General features: G+C 38.3%; 1 pseudogene; it reads right to left on the reverse strand.

Annotated features, from left to right (window-relative positions):
• Window positions 1–165: 165 nt before the first annotated feature.
• LOC128544941 (deleted in malignant brain tumors 1 protein-like) overlaps window positions 166–17,150 on the reverse strand; it is a 78,480-nt pseudogene continuing 61,495 nt past the window's right edge.

Raw genomic sequence — 17,150 nt, forward strand, 5'->3', positions numbered from 1 at the left:
GTGACAATCTGCCAAAACAGAGGGTGTGAAAAAAAAAAGAAACTACCATATTGTATTCAAATGAGTTTGTTAATATAATTGTCTAATTTCGTGAGACACTTTAGAGCTGCTGCTTTAATGAAATATCTGTCTTAAGAATTTCACCTCACTGTGGTTTTAATGTGTTTAGTTAAATTCGGACTTACACAACTTAAAACATTCCTGTTTGTGCACCTGGCATGGCCATTTTTTCTGTGTCGCCAAAAAGCAAATGATGACTGGAATTAATAAGAGAAGTATTCAAGCTGTCACTCCAACACCAATGTACTTAAGTACACTTAAATATACATTTTAAAGGTAACAGTTAATTGAGTCCTTTTATTATTATATTTTGTCGGATGAGATATGAAATGCAGATGTACCTTGCACAAGCACAGGTGCAGATGCTTTGATTTGATTTGACCCAAGACTTCTGATTGTGACAGTCTGGGGCATAGAGGCAACAAGCTTGCTGTAGTTTTGCTCACTTTGCATTGGTCATTTAAGTCGACACCCGTGGAATCCTTTTTGTGGAGGACTTAAATTGCACTTCTGGCAGAGAGCATAAGATGTGGGACATCTCTAAGCCAATATGACTGCACTGATGCCAGTTTTGGTTGGGTCAACTGAAATAGCCAGTGGTATATAAACCTTACAATATTTACCATATGTACCAGGGTCAGTCTCTTTCTTGCACCCAAGTAGTGCTAAAAGAGAGAATACAATTTAAAGGACACCCATCCGGTAGCCCAGACAGATAGAAAGGCCCATGAGAAGTCAGTTAACAGTATACAGTAGTCTTTAAAGGTAAAAATTTATTAGACTAGTTGTTCGCACCTGATCTCACAGGTCAGAGCAAGTTTACCTGGATGTCGAGTTTAAAAGGAAAAGGTTGTGTGGTCTGATGAGTCCAGATTGCGGTTTTCCAGAGTGATGGGTGCGTCAGGGTAAGAAGGGAAGCGTATGAGGTAGCTTAGGTCTAGGCTTAACAATTTTATGTGACAATAAAATAGTGTTTGTGTCTTTTCTTTTGTAATCAGTTTTTTTTTGTAATTTTGTAAAATTGTTTGGTGCCACATTGTCTCTTCTTTGCAGAATCAGTCACTGTGTGCTTCCCCATCTTTCTTCCTCAAAAACTGTATATTTGCATAAATAATCTATCTACTGTAGGTGCATGAGAAGAGACCTTACCAAAAGGCTTGATGATGCCAGTCAAGTTACTAGTTCTAGACTTCTGGCATGAAATCAGACCAAAACTAGTAATTAGAGTAATTTTATTCAGTATTAATGCACCGTTTTAATACATCATGTCTAAATGAGAGAGAATTTTTAGTAAAATCTCAGCTAATAATATGAAAGTAGTTTTTAGTAAAATAACCTAAAACAACAGCAAACCATAAAGAGCTCTTACACACACACACACGCACACACACACACACATGTGGGGAAAACAAGGGGGAGGAAACACACTCCAGTGATCCATAGTTATTAAACACATTCCATTGTGGAAGTCTTGGATGAGAAATACATTAAAAAAAACTCTTTCTTTGAGTCAAGACAATAATCATCATCATCATCATCATCATCATCATCATCATCAGAGAATCAGATCTGCTTGTGTCGAAAATCATTAGTGTACAAACAGTTGTTGTTTCATGTTTTATAGGGAAAGAAAAAAAGCACAAATCATCTACTAATACAAAGTCATGAATAACACTGGATAGAGTTCAGACTGACCCATGATGAAGCTGATCCTGATCAATAAACTTTCTGGAATAATCTGAATTGTTTTTGGTCTTGCCATCACAAATCTAAAAAAAAATGTGTTTGTTTGTTTGTTGGTTTAATCCAAATATAATTGTTTAATTAATTTAATAAATTACAAGAAGAGATGCTGCAATATCTGTAAACAAAAACAATATTAAATGTTTTAGTCTTTTTTATTGATTTTCCACCTTAGAGCAGTGATTCGAAAAGTGTGTGCTGAAGCCCCCTAGTGGTACATCTCCCTCTGTTTTAAACATCTCACTATGGAAATACAGTGGAAACTTGGATTACGAGCATAATTCGTTCTGGAAGTAGGCTCGTATTCCAAAACACTCGTAAATCAAAGTGGGTTTCCCCATAAGAAACCCAAATTATTTGTTTTACAGCCCCAAAAAATGAATACATAAAAGTAATTAACACAAAATAGAAAGTAAAAATAGAACAAATTAATCAGCACTTTACCTTTAAAAAAATAAAATGAAATCCAGACAGATAAGTGTTTCTGTTTATGCACGCAGGCGCTGTGTGTGTGTGTGTGTGTGTGTGTGTGTGTGTGTGTGTGTGTGTGTGTGTGTGTATGTATATGTGTGTGAAGCTAAAGTAAAAGGAGAGGAGGAATCAGCCCCTACCCCTTCTCATCTTACACAGTAAACCTTCCTCCTCTCTTATTTGAGTTTCACTAACACACACACACACACACACACACACACACACACACACATTCATCAGAATAATTAGCAAGGATAATAAGTCTTGCGTGAGCGCACACTAACGGAATCAGTGCTGTAAAGTAAAAAAAAAAACATGCACTTAACCTTTGAAATGAATCACAGCAGAGCAGTGTTTCCATTGAAGAGAAAGAGAGAGAGAGTGTGTGTGTGTAAAGGCGAGAGGAGGGTTTGTGTGTCTGTGTGTGTGTGTGTGTAAAGGCGAGAGTAGGGGTGTGTGTGTGAAGGGGCATGGTGTTCAATGACGCGCGCGCACACATAACAGCAGGCTGACACACAGAGAGAGAAAATGGATCTTTAACCTCTCTGATGAGACTGGCTTTTACTTTACACACGTTTCACAGTGATGAACAGGGGTTCAGTAACGGTGGACGTAAAGGTGCGTGAAGACACGTTAACTTCATAGGTACAGCTGTAGTTTCCTTGATGAACAAAATCTGCCTCAGGAAAAAGGAAGACAGCTGAGTGGTTAACAGCTGACTGAGTCCTGGTGATGTTGGATCCTTTAAAATCCAAGTGGAAGGAACCTCCTGGATACTGAGGTTCAGTGGAGCAGTTGATAGAGAAGCTGTAACCTCTTGTTACTTCTGGTCCACCAGCATCACTGAAGGAGATATTGGGCTGCTGCAAGTCAACTAGAAAATAACATGGAACTTTAAATATAAATGTGTGTCTTATTAAAAATTAACTGCAATAAAAATTACAAAACTAGGCTGCAAACTGAGATGCAATAAATTGGTGCAAGTAAAATGCCCAGAAAATGTCCCTTACCCACAGTGATGGTAATGGAGCTGCTCCTGGATGATATAGAGTTACTTTCCCTGTATGTGTAGTCACAGGTGTACTGGCCCTGATGTGATTCATCTACAGTCAGAGTAAATGTTGTTGTAGTCTCTGCAGTTTGCTTCTTTATTAATGACCCAGTTTTATACAAACTGAAGTCTACAAAGATGCATGTTGGGCTGGGTGTGGAACATCTTAACTGAAGGACTTCTCCAGGTGAGACCACAGAGTTTGGGGAAATCTGAGTCAGTGTGGGACTCTGTAAATCTTAGAGTGAAGAAATACTTTTTACTGTAACAATTTGGTAATGATCTTCATCTCAAACAGGTTATTTCTCCAAGACTTACCTGAGCACACGACTCTTCATGATGTCCACAGTTTTCTACTCCAAATCCTCTGTGTGAGCACTGATCTATGTAGCTCTCAGTTCCAGTACACTGAACATCATCCAGCCAGGTTGGTTCACTTCCCTGACCAAAGCGGGCATTATGAGGAGCGCTGACTGCTTTACCACATCCACGCTGTCGACACACCACCTGTGCATCCTTTAAGTCCCAGAAATGATCACACACTGTTCCCCACTGGGCTTTGTGCTGGATCTCCACTCGACCACAACAGGTACTAGCACCATTCACCAGCCTGATCTGGTTATGAACTTGATTTATTATATAAAAGACAAAAGTATTATTTTTTACTAATCTCAGATTTTCTGGCAGATGTGCTAATGAGCTCGCATGTTGTAGAAAATTTTTAAAGTACATCACAGAGTCAATAAAATATAGCAATTTAGCCCACATATTTATGCATCACTGAGAAACAATACTAATGTGTTAGTTTATTTTATTAAGCTTTATATATATATATAAATAATGCAGGTAATAAATACATTATTAATTGCAAGTAATAAAATAGCTTAAATAATTAATACATGGATTAATACATGCTGGATGCATACTGTAAAATTACAGTAGATTCCCGGCATCTGTGCTGCGAGTAACTTACAGTTATTTAACAGAAATATTTTTAGAGTGTACTGTATAACAGCACGTCCCCATGAGACTACGTATTATTTACAGCAGGTGACAAGAGAAACCAACATTTTTTTTAAACATAACATTTCAAGTAGTTCAGCTCTTGTTTATAATCTATCTAGATGTTAAAATGAAACTCAGCCAACTTCAACACATTTAGAATTTGTAGCTTCCAGTTCTGAAAAGCAGAAAATCTCTAAGATGTAAACAAAATTATTGCTGTTTTTTTTTCTTTTTGTTTTAACAATGAGAAGTTGCACGCGCACACACACACACACACACACACTTTCTGTACCTGAGCAAGTAACACCAGCATCTTCACCATGGTTACAGTCATGTTTTCCAAATCCCCTATGAGTGCACTGTGTGATGGAGCTTTCACTTCCTGAACACTGAACATTATCCATCCATATTGAGCCACTTCCCTGACCAAAGGCGGCACTTTGATGAGCGCTGACAGCATTACCACATCCAAGCTGTCTACACACCACCTGTGCATCACTCATGTCCCAGATATCATCACACACTGTTCCCCACTGGTTATTATAATAGACTTCCACTCTACCAGAGCAGGAGTGACTGCCACCAACGAGTCGTATGTAAGCGCCATCTGAGAAAAACAGCACAAGGTATATTAATATTAATTATTGATAATCAATCTCTATGCTATTTTGTAGCCAGGATTTTCATATAATGAATAATTAACAATAATTTATTTGGGTATTTAATATTTTACTCCTTAATAACAGTTTCTTATTATTTTTAAACCATTTAATATTTTTGTATTAGAATATATTGTGTTATAAACCACTTCAAACAGAAGCACAGAGAAACTCTACATAAACAATCAGCTCTTTAAAGATTACAGAACTACTTAACTTCAACTCTCAGTCTACAACGCTACTCATTAAAATGAACCAGAGATGGATTAATATGATTAAAATCCTCCACTAGAATTTAGTGATTAGTGCACAAGACGTAAACACACATAGACAACTCTATAAGATTACTAAGAGCATAATGATAACATGTGGGAAACTGGACGCTAAAATAAAAAAAAATTAAACACCAATCTGTATCTTTCTTCAAAAAATAAATAATAGCTCTTTTTGTATGCTCCCTACTGATCTACAAATTATTTCAATAAAAACATTAAGGCAAAAATAAATTTTTACAATTGCTTATATATTTATGATATTTATGAAGCTGCAGATTACATATATCACAGAATACATATGACATCTGGGGGAAAATGATGTCTGCTCCAGTTAGAGGCTGGTTGCCAAATGTATGCAGATGACACAATTGTATATGCAACAGCAGAAACTCAAATTCAAATTCAAATTCAAATTTTATTTGTCACATACACAAACATACACAGTACGAAATGTAGTGAAATGCATTATACGACTGCCATTGACCCTAAAAGAGAGTTAAATTTTACAAATAAGAAATAAATATGAATAAAAGAAATACGATAGAAATTAAATAAAAAAATTAAATTAAACTAGGAAAAATAGAACTAAAAATAAAAATAGAAATAGAAATGTGCTAGGAAACTCCACGTCAGGCTGCAGAGATGTTAACCAGGCTGCTGGTCAGTGTTTCCCAGTGGCTACAGGATAACTGTTTAACGTTAAATTATACTAAAACAGTTTCAATGTGTTTTTCATTAAAGAACAAAGGCTAGAATATATTTAAAATCTATTTGATACACATATTAGGAAAATGACTAAGATTATTAAGACAAATTTAAGTTTAGAGTCTACAATGACCCGTAAATACTTAAATTTACTCACTTCCTCAATTTCCTTTTGGTCAATTTGGATTTTAAATGTATTCTGGCTTTTGTTCTTTAATATTTAATGGTATCGTGTTACTTACAATAATTGTGAACCTTTTCCTGGAAAAGATGACTGACCCTTAGTAGTTCTATATCTTGGAACTCTACAATTTCCACTTGTTTCACCTCTGATCTTCACCCCAGCACTATTATATTTTTGTATCAGCTGACAGATAACATTAGGCGCAAGCCCATTTATACACTTAAATATAATTTTTATGAATGAAAACTTTAAAAAAATATCAAAACCTAGCAAATAATACTTTTGAAGAATTTCCCAGTGATGCCATCTCATTTGTTTCTGATCCATTACTTTTAAAGTTTGTTTGTATAAGGACATTACAGGCCTGATACCTGATTGGGAGGCCTGGCCCCAGATAATCACACGGTAAGACATGATAGAATCAATCATCTTTTTCAGTAAAAGGTTCACAATTATGAAACACGCTACCATTCCAGATGAAATCAGAAACAGCACTCGGTGAGTTCTCCACAAAGCTGAAACAATGTGCAATTGCACAACAGCAATGTGAGCATAGAGCAGCTTGGGTTGGATTGCTGGATTCACACTGGTAAATTTTGTGCTTTCTCACTGTGTCCTGGATGTCATTGATGTCATGGGGTGTTGATTGATGGCACCTGAAGGGGAGCCATTTTAAATCCCAGAACTGGCTCACACTCTCCTTGGCTGTGCTAATTAGCACGGCAGCAGCAGTTTTTGTGGATTTCTGGTGACCTGGCGACCTGGCTTTTTACAATACAAACTCTTTCTGAACTTGAATCACTAGCCAACTTCTTAACATGAGATGAAACAGGAAACTTTCCAATTCTGGACCTATTATACAGGTCTTTACCCTGAGACTCTGCCCGTTTGTCCCTAAAATTTACTTTATGAGTTAAAACAAACTCATCGGCCAAGATTGCAGCTTTTTCTAAGGTTACTGCTCATTCAAATAAACAGACACAACGTCAGACAGACAGTTTTTGAACTCTTCAAGCAAAATAAGCTGTCTGAGTTGCTCTCTAATTTCTACCTTCTGAGATGTACACCACCGATCAAGCAGATTCAAAACCATGGCGTTTTCCACAACCTTAGGGTGACGTGTACCACATGCTGACAATTCTCACAGACCATTAATTATACAAAACTACACCTCTGATAACAAGATTAATCAGTTAACAAACACTTTGGACCACATTGAGTAGATATACAGTAAATGGACTCTTTCATTATCATGATTTTTGTAATACTAACATGCAGAAAGTTTGTAATTAACTCAGATAACATTTCTCTGAAGAGAAGAGGCTAGAGTTTATGAAGGGGATTTTTAAAGACAGCCTCCAGCTTGAGGTTAAGGTTAGGTTAAAGTATGTATAAGAAATGGTTACTATAGTGAAGGTTGTTGAAATTTCTACCAGACAGGAAGCTCTCACTAGTTGTTTTTGACCTTCTGGGTTTATCTGGGTGTAAACAGACGTGCTAAACTTTACAACCACAAGGTCGGTGTCAAAGTCAAGTCAAAGTGGCTTTTATTGTCATTTTAACCATATACAGTAGGTACAGTACATAGATAAATTAATCATCTAAAAATGATATTTAAAAAACCCTAAGCATAAAATGCAGACGTGCAAGTATGTGCAAGACAATGCAAGACAGTATGCAGTTCTATCTTGAGTAAAATTTTAAAACAACATATTGTAACATATTAAGAATAAATTTGAAGAATGTAAACATGACTTATATCTTGGAAAAAATAATACATACGTAGAATGATTTTATGTAGAAAACACAGGGGTTCCCTAAAAACGACTAGCTGACTTTAACTGGGTTTCTACAGACAGGATCACATATTTGATGAGTTTCCCAAAATGCAATGTTTCAGGTGGGGCTACTTGTCATACATGGTGCATTGTGTTCATCAGCTAATATATATGTTATATCACATGAGTTTATATCACTATTATTATCAGAATAAGGGAAATGTCTCACATAAAAAAAAATTCTTTAATTTTTGTGAAGCTGCTTTGAGACAATGACCATTATTAAAAACGCTATATAAATAAAATTGAATTGAATTGAATATAGATGCACGCGCAGAGTAAAAAACTAAAACATATACGACTATCCGAATAGTCCGAAAGAGATGTTATGACAGGCTATGCTAATGCTAACTATAATAACTCTGCTGGTCTCTGGATGTGGAGCGTTGTGCATGCTCGCTTAAGTATTTAAAAAATGTTCAAATGCTCAATCTACCTGCTTTACTGTGTTATAAAAGATCTTGACTAATTTTCACTAAATCCTGTCTAATGTACCTTTTTTTCTTTCAGTTTAGATCAGGGTCTCCAAATCCAGTCCTGGAGGGGACAGTGTCCAACACAGTTTGGTGTTTCTTCTTCTCAGACACAGCTGATTTAACTAATCTGTTAATTACTAGGTTCAGTGGGTGTGTTTAGGTGTTGCTGAATTACAAACTGTGCTGGTCACTGGGCCCCCCGGACTGGATTTGGAGACCCCTGGTTTATATGAATGAAATTGAAACTCACCCGTCAGCAGAGAGGCTCTAAGGACACTGACTATGGAGAGAAAATAAAGACGGAAGATTATATTAAAGCAGTGGTGTAAAATGTGAACGCTTTGTTTTTGTCTTAAAATCATCAACTAAATTAAAATACTAATGAACCTTCACTATATTTGAATATATTGCAGTCAGGTCCATAAACATTACCAAGAAATAAGCATTTGGTCTCTGTACACCACCACACTGAATTTGACATTAAACTCTTAAGACGTGAGCGAAGACAAGACTTTCAGCTTTATTTCAAGGAGTTTGACAAACATGTGGCATTAAGCATTTAGGGAATTCCACCCATTTCCATCCATGCACACACACACAAACACACACACACACGCACACTCTTTTGGGGGGTCCATAAGTAATGGAACAAACTAATCAAATTACAAACATAAGGATTGCATTTAATACTTGGATGAAAATCCAACCCATGGACATGAAGGAATGCAGAGTTAAATTTCTCGAGATACCTATTCCTGAATGGTTAAAGACACACTTTTTTATCAAACCCCTTAAATTGAACCTGAGTCATGAGTTTCACTGCAAATTCAATGTGGTGTACAGAGGACAAACGCCAAAAACTTGTCTTTGTTCCAGATTTTATGGTCCTATACGAAATATTGTAGCTGCAATTTAGTCATAAATGAAACAGTACGTTTTCTTCAACCTCTGCAATTTTAGCAACAGAAATAAAACCCTAGTATATGATAAAGTTTGCTCGGGCAAAAGCTTTGTGCTTCTGATACACAATCCTGTTAAAACTATAATGTGACTGTAATGAAAATGTTACAAATTCACAACATGTATAACAACTTTTGTATATTGTCTTATTGTATTTTTGTATGGACCTTTGCTTGTGCATAAAATTGGTACAGTTTTATCCAGAAATATTGGCACCCTTCATAAAAACATGCCTTGTAACAGTTTTTCTCTGAAGAATGTGGTCATAGTAAAATAAACATCTGAATTCTAAAATCGCCAAAAGATCATTAAGAAAACCTTTTAAGATTATTAACAATCAGCTGGTTAAAATAAGTTGTGCAACATATTGCTTTATAAATAACCCTGTATTGTCTTGTCTAATCATAAAACTAATCATATACTTACTGTGTGGATAAAATGTGCAAATTATAAAATGATATTAAGGACAAACCAGATGTATTTATTTGAATATTGAACTTACCAAGTATTATGTTGAGACGAAGTTTCAGCGTCCTGGTTCTTGAGGGGTCTTTCATTTTGGTATTAATTTCAGGATTTACTGAAATGCTTAAGGTGTAAAAACAGCCGAAAGCATTCGTTAGTGAAAGTTAACAAGTCGCTATTCAAACTCCCAGAATATCAATGGTGTGATACCCACTTCCTCTGGTTACTTCCTTTCAGCTAGTGTCCCCACAGAGACAAATGAAATAAATGTAGAACGTGAATGGTGTCAGTAAGAAGTCAGGTCATGACAGGATGCCAGATCAGCTTTTCTCGAAAGGTCCTAGAGACATGAAACATTATTCTTCTAAAATATTAATGGTCAGTTGTTGTTTTCATGACGCACATCTCCAAAGTCTTCTGGTAGAGGACTTGATGTTAAAGGACACACATACCATTACTAGGAAATGTGGAATAATTTTGGCATATTTCTGTAAAATTACTATGTGACAGGATCTATTGCTAAAAGTGCTTAACAAATAAAATGTAATTACATCGACTTACACTTACCTAAATATCACCAGTACTTATTACCAGGGGTTAACGTGTGGCGAAACAGTCTAGAATGGCGTTCGCCTTCGGTAAAGGAAGAAATAAATAATCGGCTCTGCAGTTTATTTCAAAGATTCTAAAGCCATTTGGTCCAGTGTTTATCTGCCATGCTCCAGAAAAATTTTAAATTCCATGTTTTTGTGCCTCCTAATCAACAGATTATTATTTTTTTATCCATAATGTCATGCATGCACTTAACCACGCATCTCACGATAGGAAATACATAAGTTTTAATAACAATTATCTTATTTTGACTTAAACATTATTGGCTCAAGTGGACGTCAAAAAAAATATTCAGACAAGGCAGAGACACAGTGACAGCAAGAAGGGAGAGATGGGAGGGACAGAAGTATCACCTGGCTGTAGTTGGTGCTAAACATGCTAGCTCGCTAATCTAACTTGCAGGTATGGCAAATGAGTCAAAGTCAACTGACGGACAACTTTAACTGTATAAACCAAAAGAAAAAAAAAATATTCTAGTGATTAAATGCTCAATAACCTGCTCATTTATGAAGTTATCCAATCAGCCAATCATGTGGCAGCAGCACAATGCACACAATCATACAGATACAGACCAAGAGCTTCAGCTAATGTTTATATTAAACTTCAGAATTAAACTCTATGAGTTTATGGATGTTTGTGTCAGATGCTGATCTCTTGTGGTTTTCACTCACAGCAGTCTCGAGAGGCTTTATTTTAAACTTTTAACTCAATTCATGAAATGAAAGAGTTTAAAATGTTTTTTGCTCCCAATTTATAAGTTAATTGTTATTATTGTAGAATGCAGAAAACACAATTATACAGCACACGACACCGTCGTGGTGGGCCTGATCTCTGACAACGACAAGACGACCTACCTGGAAGAGATTGGAAATCTAGAAAACTGGTGCCAGAGGAACAATCTCCTTCTAAACGTCAGCAAGACAAAGCAGTTGATAGTGGACTTCAGTACAAAGCAGGAGAGGAACTACCAGACCCCCATCATGGTCCTGACACATCAACACTGTGGTGAAAAAGGCCCGGCAGCGTCTCTACCACCTCAGATACTTGAGAGACTTCAGACTGCCCTTCAGAGAGCTTAGGAACTTTTACTCCTGCACCACGTAGAGAGCATCCTGAAAGGAAACAACATGACCGACAGAGGGTGGTGAGATCAGCCAAGCGCACCATCTGCACCGAGCTCCCTGACCTGCACTCAATCTACATCAAGCGGTGCTGGACCAAGGCCAGGAAGATCATGAAGGACCTCAGTCACCCCAATAACGGACTATTTCCTCTGTTGCAGTCAGGAAAGCGATTTCCCTCAATGAAAGCCAAGACAGAGAGACTGAGGAGGAGTTTCTTTCCGCAGGCGATACGATCTCTTAATCAGTAGACCACACAGGTTTTGCACACTGCACGTTATGGACATTTCTCACACCCAACAATTATAGTCCATTTATGGACACTATACATTTGTACATTCATGACTTGATCATGATTTGTACATTTCTAGACATTTATACTTCATTTCATTTTTGCATACTTTCTGGACTTTCATTTCCATAAAATTTTGGACACTCTTGCACATTTTCCACATTTTGAATATTTGTAAACCCATTATTGTGTATATTTTGTACAGCTAGGTTTAAAATATTTTTTATAAAAATATAATAATTATCCATGATAACACTAAGTAATTCTCCTTATGGGGTTTTCTCTCTTTTTTGTTTCTTGGCATCTGGTTCATATGTGGCAGTGTTTCCCCTAAAAAAAAAATGTTTGTCTGTTTGTTTATTTATTTATTTATTTATTTTAATTTAATTGAGAGATACGTTTCTGTTTAAAATAGTTAACTTGCACATTCTGTGAACATTGTTATGACTCAGTCTATGGTTGGGCTGCACAGCAATATTAAAGGTGAATGAATAATGGTAAACTGGAAAAGGAGTGTGGTACTGTTTTACCTCAAAAACGAAACACATGTAACAGATTGTAATTTATATATTGAATAAAGTACTATACAAAATAACCGGTGTGAACTTCAGGGTGGACCAAGGCCAAAACTTTATACAGAGACTAGTCATTTACTTACATACAAAAGATACTAAGTTTCACAGACTTACTAAGCCACAAGGGCAGACCCATGGACCAAATAAATGAACCAAAAATCCACACATCAACCACCAGAAATAGCAAACACAAAACAGGCAAAGAATATGCTGAATAGTCAAAAGCCACCACCAGCACTGGCTTCTGGGGTGGTTAAATACTGTCGGCCAATAATGATGTCTTCGGGGCGGAGACAATCACACAAGCTGAGGAGGAGAGTTGCAAGTCCTGGACTGGAATCAGGAAGGGACTGACCTGCACACATGAGACAATACATATATACAACAAAGCCCCCCACACACACAAATGTGAACCAACCACTGGTTCACATCGAATCAAAGAAACATACCGAACCATTTAAAAGCAGGACAGGGTGTCAGCTACTATATTGAGCATACCTTTCTTATGGGTAATATCAAGATTAAATCCTTGTATGAGTAAAGACCAACGCATCAGTCTTTGATTAGAATTGCACATTTTGTTCAAGAAGACTAGTGGGTTGTAATCAGGTGTATACCTGAACGGAAGTGGAGCTATTACCGAAATACACTTCAAAATGTTGTAAGGCCATCAATAAGGCTAAGGCCTCCTTTTTAATGGTGCTCTAGTTAAGCTGGTGTCTGGCAAATTTCTTTGAGAAGTAGCACACAGGGTGATCCAGTCCATGGTTGTCCTCCTGGATAAGCACAGCCCCAGCCCCGGTACCACTAGCATCTACTTCAAGTTTGAATGGCCTTTTCAGGTCAGGAGCAGAAAGGACTGGAGAGCTTGTTAACAATAATTTTACAGCATTAAAAGAAGACTGACATTCAGGAGACCACCTAAAGGCAACATTGTGGCGAAGGAAGTTGGTCAGGGGTGCAACAACATTGGAGAAACTTTTACAAAAACAACGATAGTAGACATACCTAAAAACCGTCTAAGGTCTCGGGTTGTCGTCGGAGCAGGAAATGCACAAATAGCTTGTATCTTAGCATCAAGAGGCTTTACCCTACCACCTCCCACAAGTTTGCCAAGATTTAAGACAATACCTTTTCCAAATTCACATTTTTCCAAATTTAAATACCAGTGAAGCCTCAGATAAACGGGTGAAAACAAGCTCAAGCAACTTTAAATGCATCAAGATAGGCTGCGCAATTCGGAACATCGCCAAGCACATGGTTCATTAGTCTCTGGAATGTCGCTGGTGCATTCCGGAGGCCGAAAGCCATGACTGTATACTGGAGGAAGTTATCAGGAGTAGCGAAGGCAGATATTTCGAATGCCCTTGGGGTAAGAGGTACCTGCCAAAAACCCTTTATAAGGTCCAGCTTAGTAGTAAATTTAGCTGTACCAACACAATCAACACAGTCCTCCATTCTTGGCAGAGGGAATGAATCAGGTTTAGTTACAGCATTTACTTTTCTGTAATCAGTACAGAAGCGAAAGCTGAGTCAGCTTTGGGCACTAATAGGCATAGGGAGCACCAAGGGCTAACACTAGGAACAGCTAACCCATGTGTCAGCAAATACTCAGTCTCCTTCTTCATGATGGCACGTTTGGTTGGGTTGACTCTATAGGGATGCTGTCTGATAGGTGGGTGGTCATTCACATCTATGTCATTCAATTAGGGTGGTGCAGGATGGAACATCAGAAAACAGGCTAGGGAACCTTTTAACTAATTTCCTTATAGTTTGTTTTTGCACGAGAGAGATGCTGCTTTTTCCCGAGCTCTGCTAGACTGACCAATTTTTCAACTTTTTCGTCCGCTTGCGAAGAGTGAACATATAACAGATAAGTATTTTATACTATCTTATAAAATATTCACTCGAAATGCCTGTTATATCGTTACGATTTAATTGTTTTCCTGCACACCGCTTTTAACCAGCATTAGCATCGCTAGCCCATTAGCCCGGCTACCACAAGTTTGTTTACGCTTTTTCACACCGGTTATCTCCGTTTCTATACACCATGTCGGTTGGGTCTCTGCCCCTGTGTGCAGGTGAGGAGACACTGGAGCTGCACTCGGTGGACTTGGAGCTGGAGGCTGTGGAGAAGCTGATCCGCGACCTACAGGTGAAGTTGGCCCGGCTACAGCAGCGGAAAGCCACGCTGGAATCGTCGCGGACCGACGCTCACCTGTCCCAGGTAAATTCACGGCGGGAGAATTCTCCTACAACCTCAACCCCGCGTGCTTCTCTGCCCAGGTCCAATGCACCGAGGACGCAGCCCGCCCAGCTTTCCTTCACCCCGGCGCCGGGATACCACGAGGCCTGGATACTGCAGCAGCGGAAGACGCGCGCCAAGCCCCGGGCGAGGACCTCTCCTCCTCCGCCACCACCAGTCTTCGAAATCTCGACGCGAAACCGCTTCGCTCCTTTCCGCGAGACGGCACACGACGCGCTGGTCATTGGAGACTCCATCGTCCGGCACGTGCGTGCTACCACGGCTAAAGGTAAGGCGTACACTCGCTGTTTACCTGGTGCACGTGTTCTTGATGTTGCTGCACAGGTGCCTGCGGCCCTGAGGAAGAACATTCGAGCTGTGGTTCTTCATGCTGGTACGAACGACATCAGGCTGAGGCAGACGGAGATCCTAAAAAAAGACTTCAGAAGCCTGGTTGAGAAGGTCCGCAGCACATCACCATCGACAAAGATCGTCGTATCTGGACCACTTCCGACATTTCAGAGAGGAATCGAGAGGTTCAGTAGATTATTTGCCTTTAATGAATGGTTACAATCTTGGTGTCAACAACAGAGATTACCCTTTGTTGATAACTGGAATGTTTTCTGGGAGCGTCCTAGGCTCTACCACACAGATGGCCTGCACCCTAGCAGAGCTGGAGCAGCGGTCCTTTCAGACAACATCTCCAGGACATTACGAACCATCTGACTGGCGGTAAGTCATACCTTAGATTCTTTAGATATCAGCCACAATACAACCCACCATACTAATAGATGCACACACATAGCTTGTACTATAGAAACTGTGTCTGTTCCCCGAATAGTGAGAAAAAAGAATAAATTCGTTAAATCCAGCCGAAACAATCTGATAACCATAAAACCAGAAAAAGGCCAAATAAGCAATCGAAATCTACCTCTAAAGTTTGGACTTCTCAACATTAGATCCCTTGCGCCTAAAGCACTTATTGTTAATGAAATGATATCAGATTATTGCCTTGACGCACTCTGCCTCACCGAAACCTGGCTTAAACCAAATGAATATATTGGTCTGAATGAGGATATTTGAAGGATGAAGGATATTTTTTATAAGCACGAGCCCCGTCTAACTGGTCGTGGTGGTGGTGTCGCCACTATCTACAATGATGTACTCACTGTTACTCAGAAAATGAGGCCCAGGTTTAACTCATTTGAAGTGCTCGTCATTAATGTTGCACTTAATGAAATACATAATAAACCCGCACTATATTTTACAATGGCCACCGTGTACAGACCCCCAGGGCCATATGCCGATTTTCTTAAAGAATTTGGACATCTGCTATCAGACCTAATTGTTAACTGTGACAAAGTGTTGATAGTAGGAGACTTTAACATTCATGTAGATGATGCTAACGATGCTTTAGCCCTCGCATTTATGGACTTACTAAATTCCTTTGGGGTTATACAAAATATAAATGAATCAACTCACCGCTGTAATCATACGCTAGATTTAATTATATCTCATGGTATAGATGTCTCTAATATAGAGATTTTACCTCAAAGTAATGATATAACAGATCATCACCTCCTGATATATACTCTACCCGTAGAACAGATGAGCTGTGTCCCCCCACGTTATCGATTTGTTAGAAATATGAATCCGACTACTAAAGACAGATTCACGAGTAATCTGCCGGATCTGTCTCAAATTCTTATAAGACCCCAAAATGCAGACGATCTGGATGAAATGACTAGCAGCATGGGTACTATTTTTACCAGTACATTAGACACTGTTGCTCCCATCAGATTAAAAAAAGTCAGAGATAAAACACTTGCTCCTTGGTACAATAATCATACTCGCGCCCTAAAGAGAGCAACTCGTAACCTCGAGCGAAAATGGAGAAAAACTAAATTAGAAGTTTTTCGAATTGCGTTTAAAGACAGTATGTGCAGCTATAGACAGGCTATAAAAACTGCTATGACCGAGCATCTTAGCCAACTGATAGCATGCACCGAAGTGATGCATACGGTTGGAGAGCCACTTTTAAACATTATTAATTCTTCATTATATCTAGGTCACGTCCCTAAACCTTTCAAGTTGGCAGTTATTAAGCCGCTTCTTAAAAAATCTAATTTGGACGCAAATGAAATAACAAATTATAGACCGATTTCAAACCTCCCCTTTATATCAAAAATATTAGAAAAAGTAGTATCAGCTCAAATATGCACATTTTTGCAGGAAAACAATATCCTTGAAGAATTTCAATCAGGTTTCAGGCCCCATCATAGTACAGAAACTGCACTAGTTAAGATTGCAAACGACTTGTTTTTAGCTTCGGACCAAGGCTGCACCTCAATTCTAGTCTTGCTTGATCTTAGTGCTGCATTCGACACTATAGATCATAATGTTCTCATAGATC

The sequence above is a fragment of the Clarias gariepinus genome, chromosome 16 (genome assembly GCF_024256425.1).
Source record: "Clarias gariepinus isolate MV-2021 ecotype Netherlands chromosome 16, CGAR_prim_01v2, whole genome shotgun sequence".
NCBI classification, from domain to species: domain Eukaryota; kingdom Metazoa; phylum Chordata; class Actinopteri; order Siluriformes; family Clariidae; genus Clarias; species Clarias gariepinus.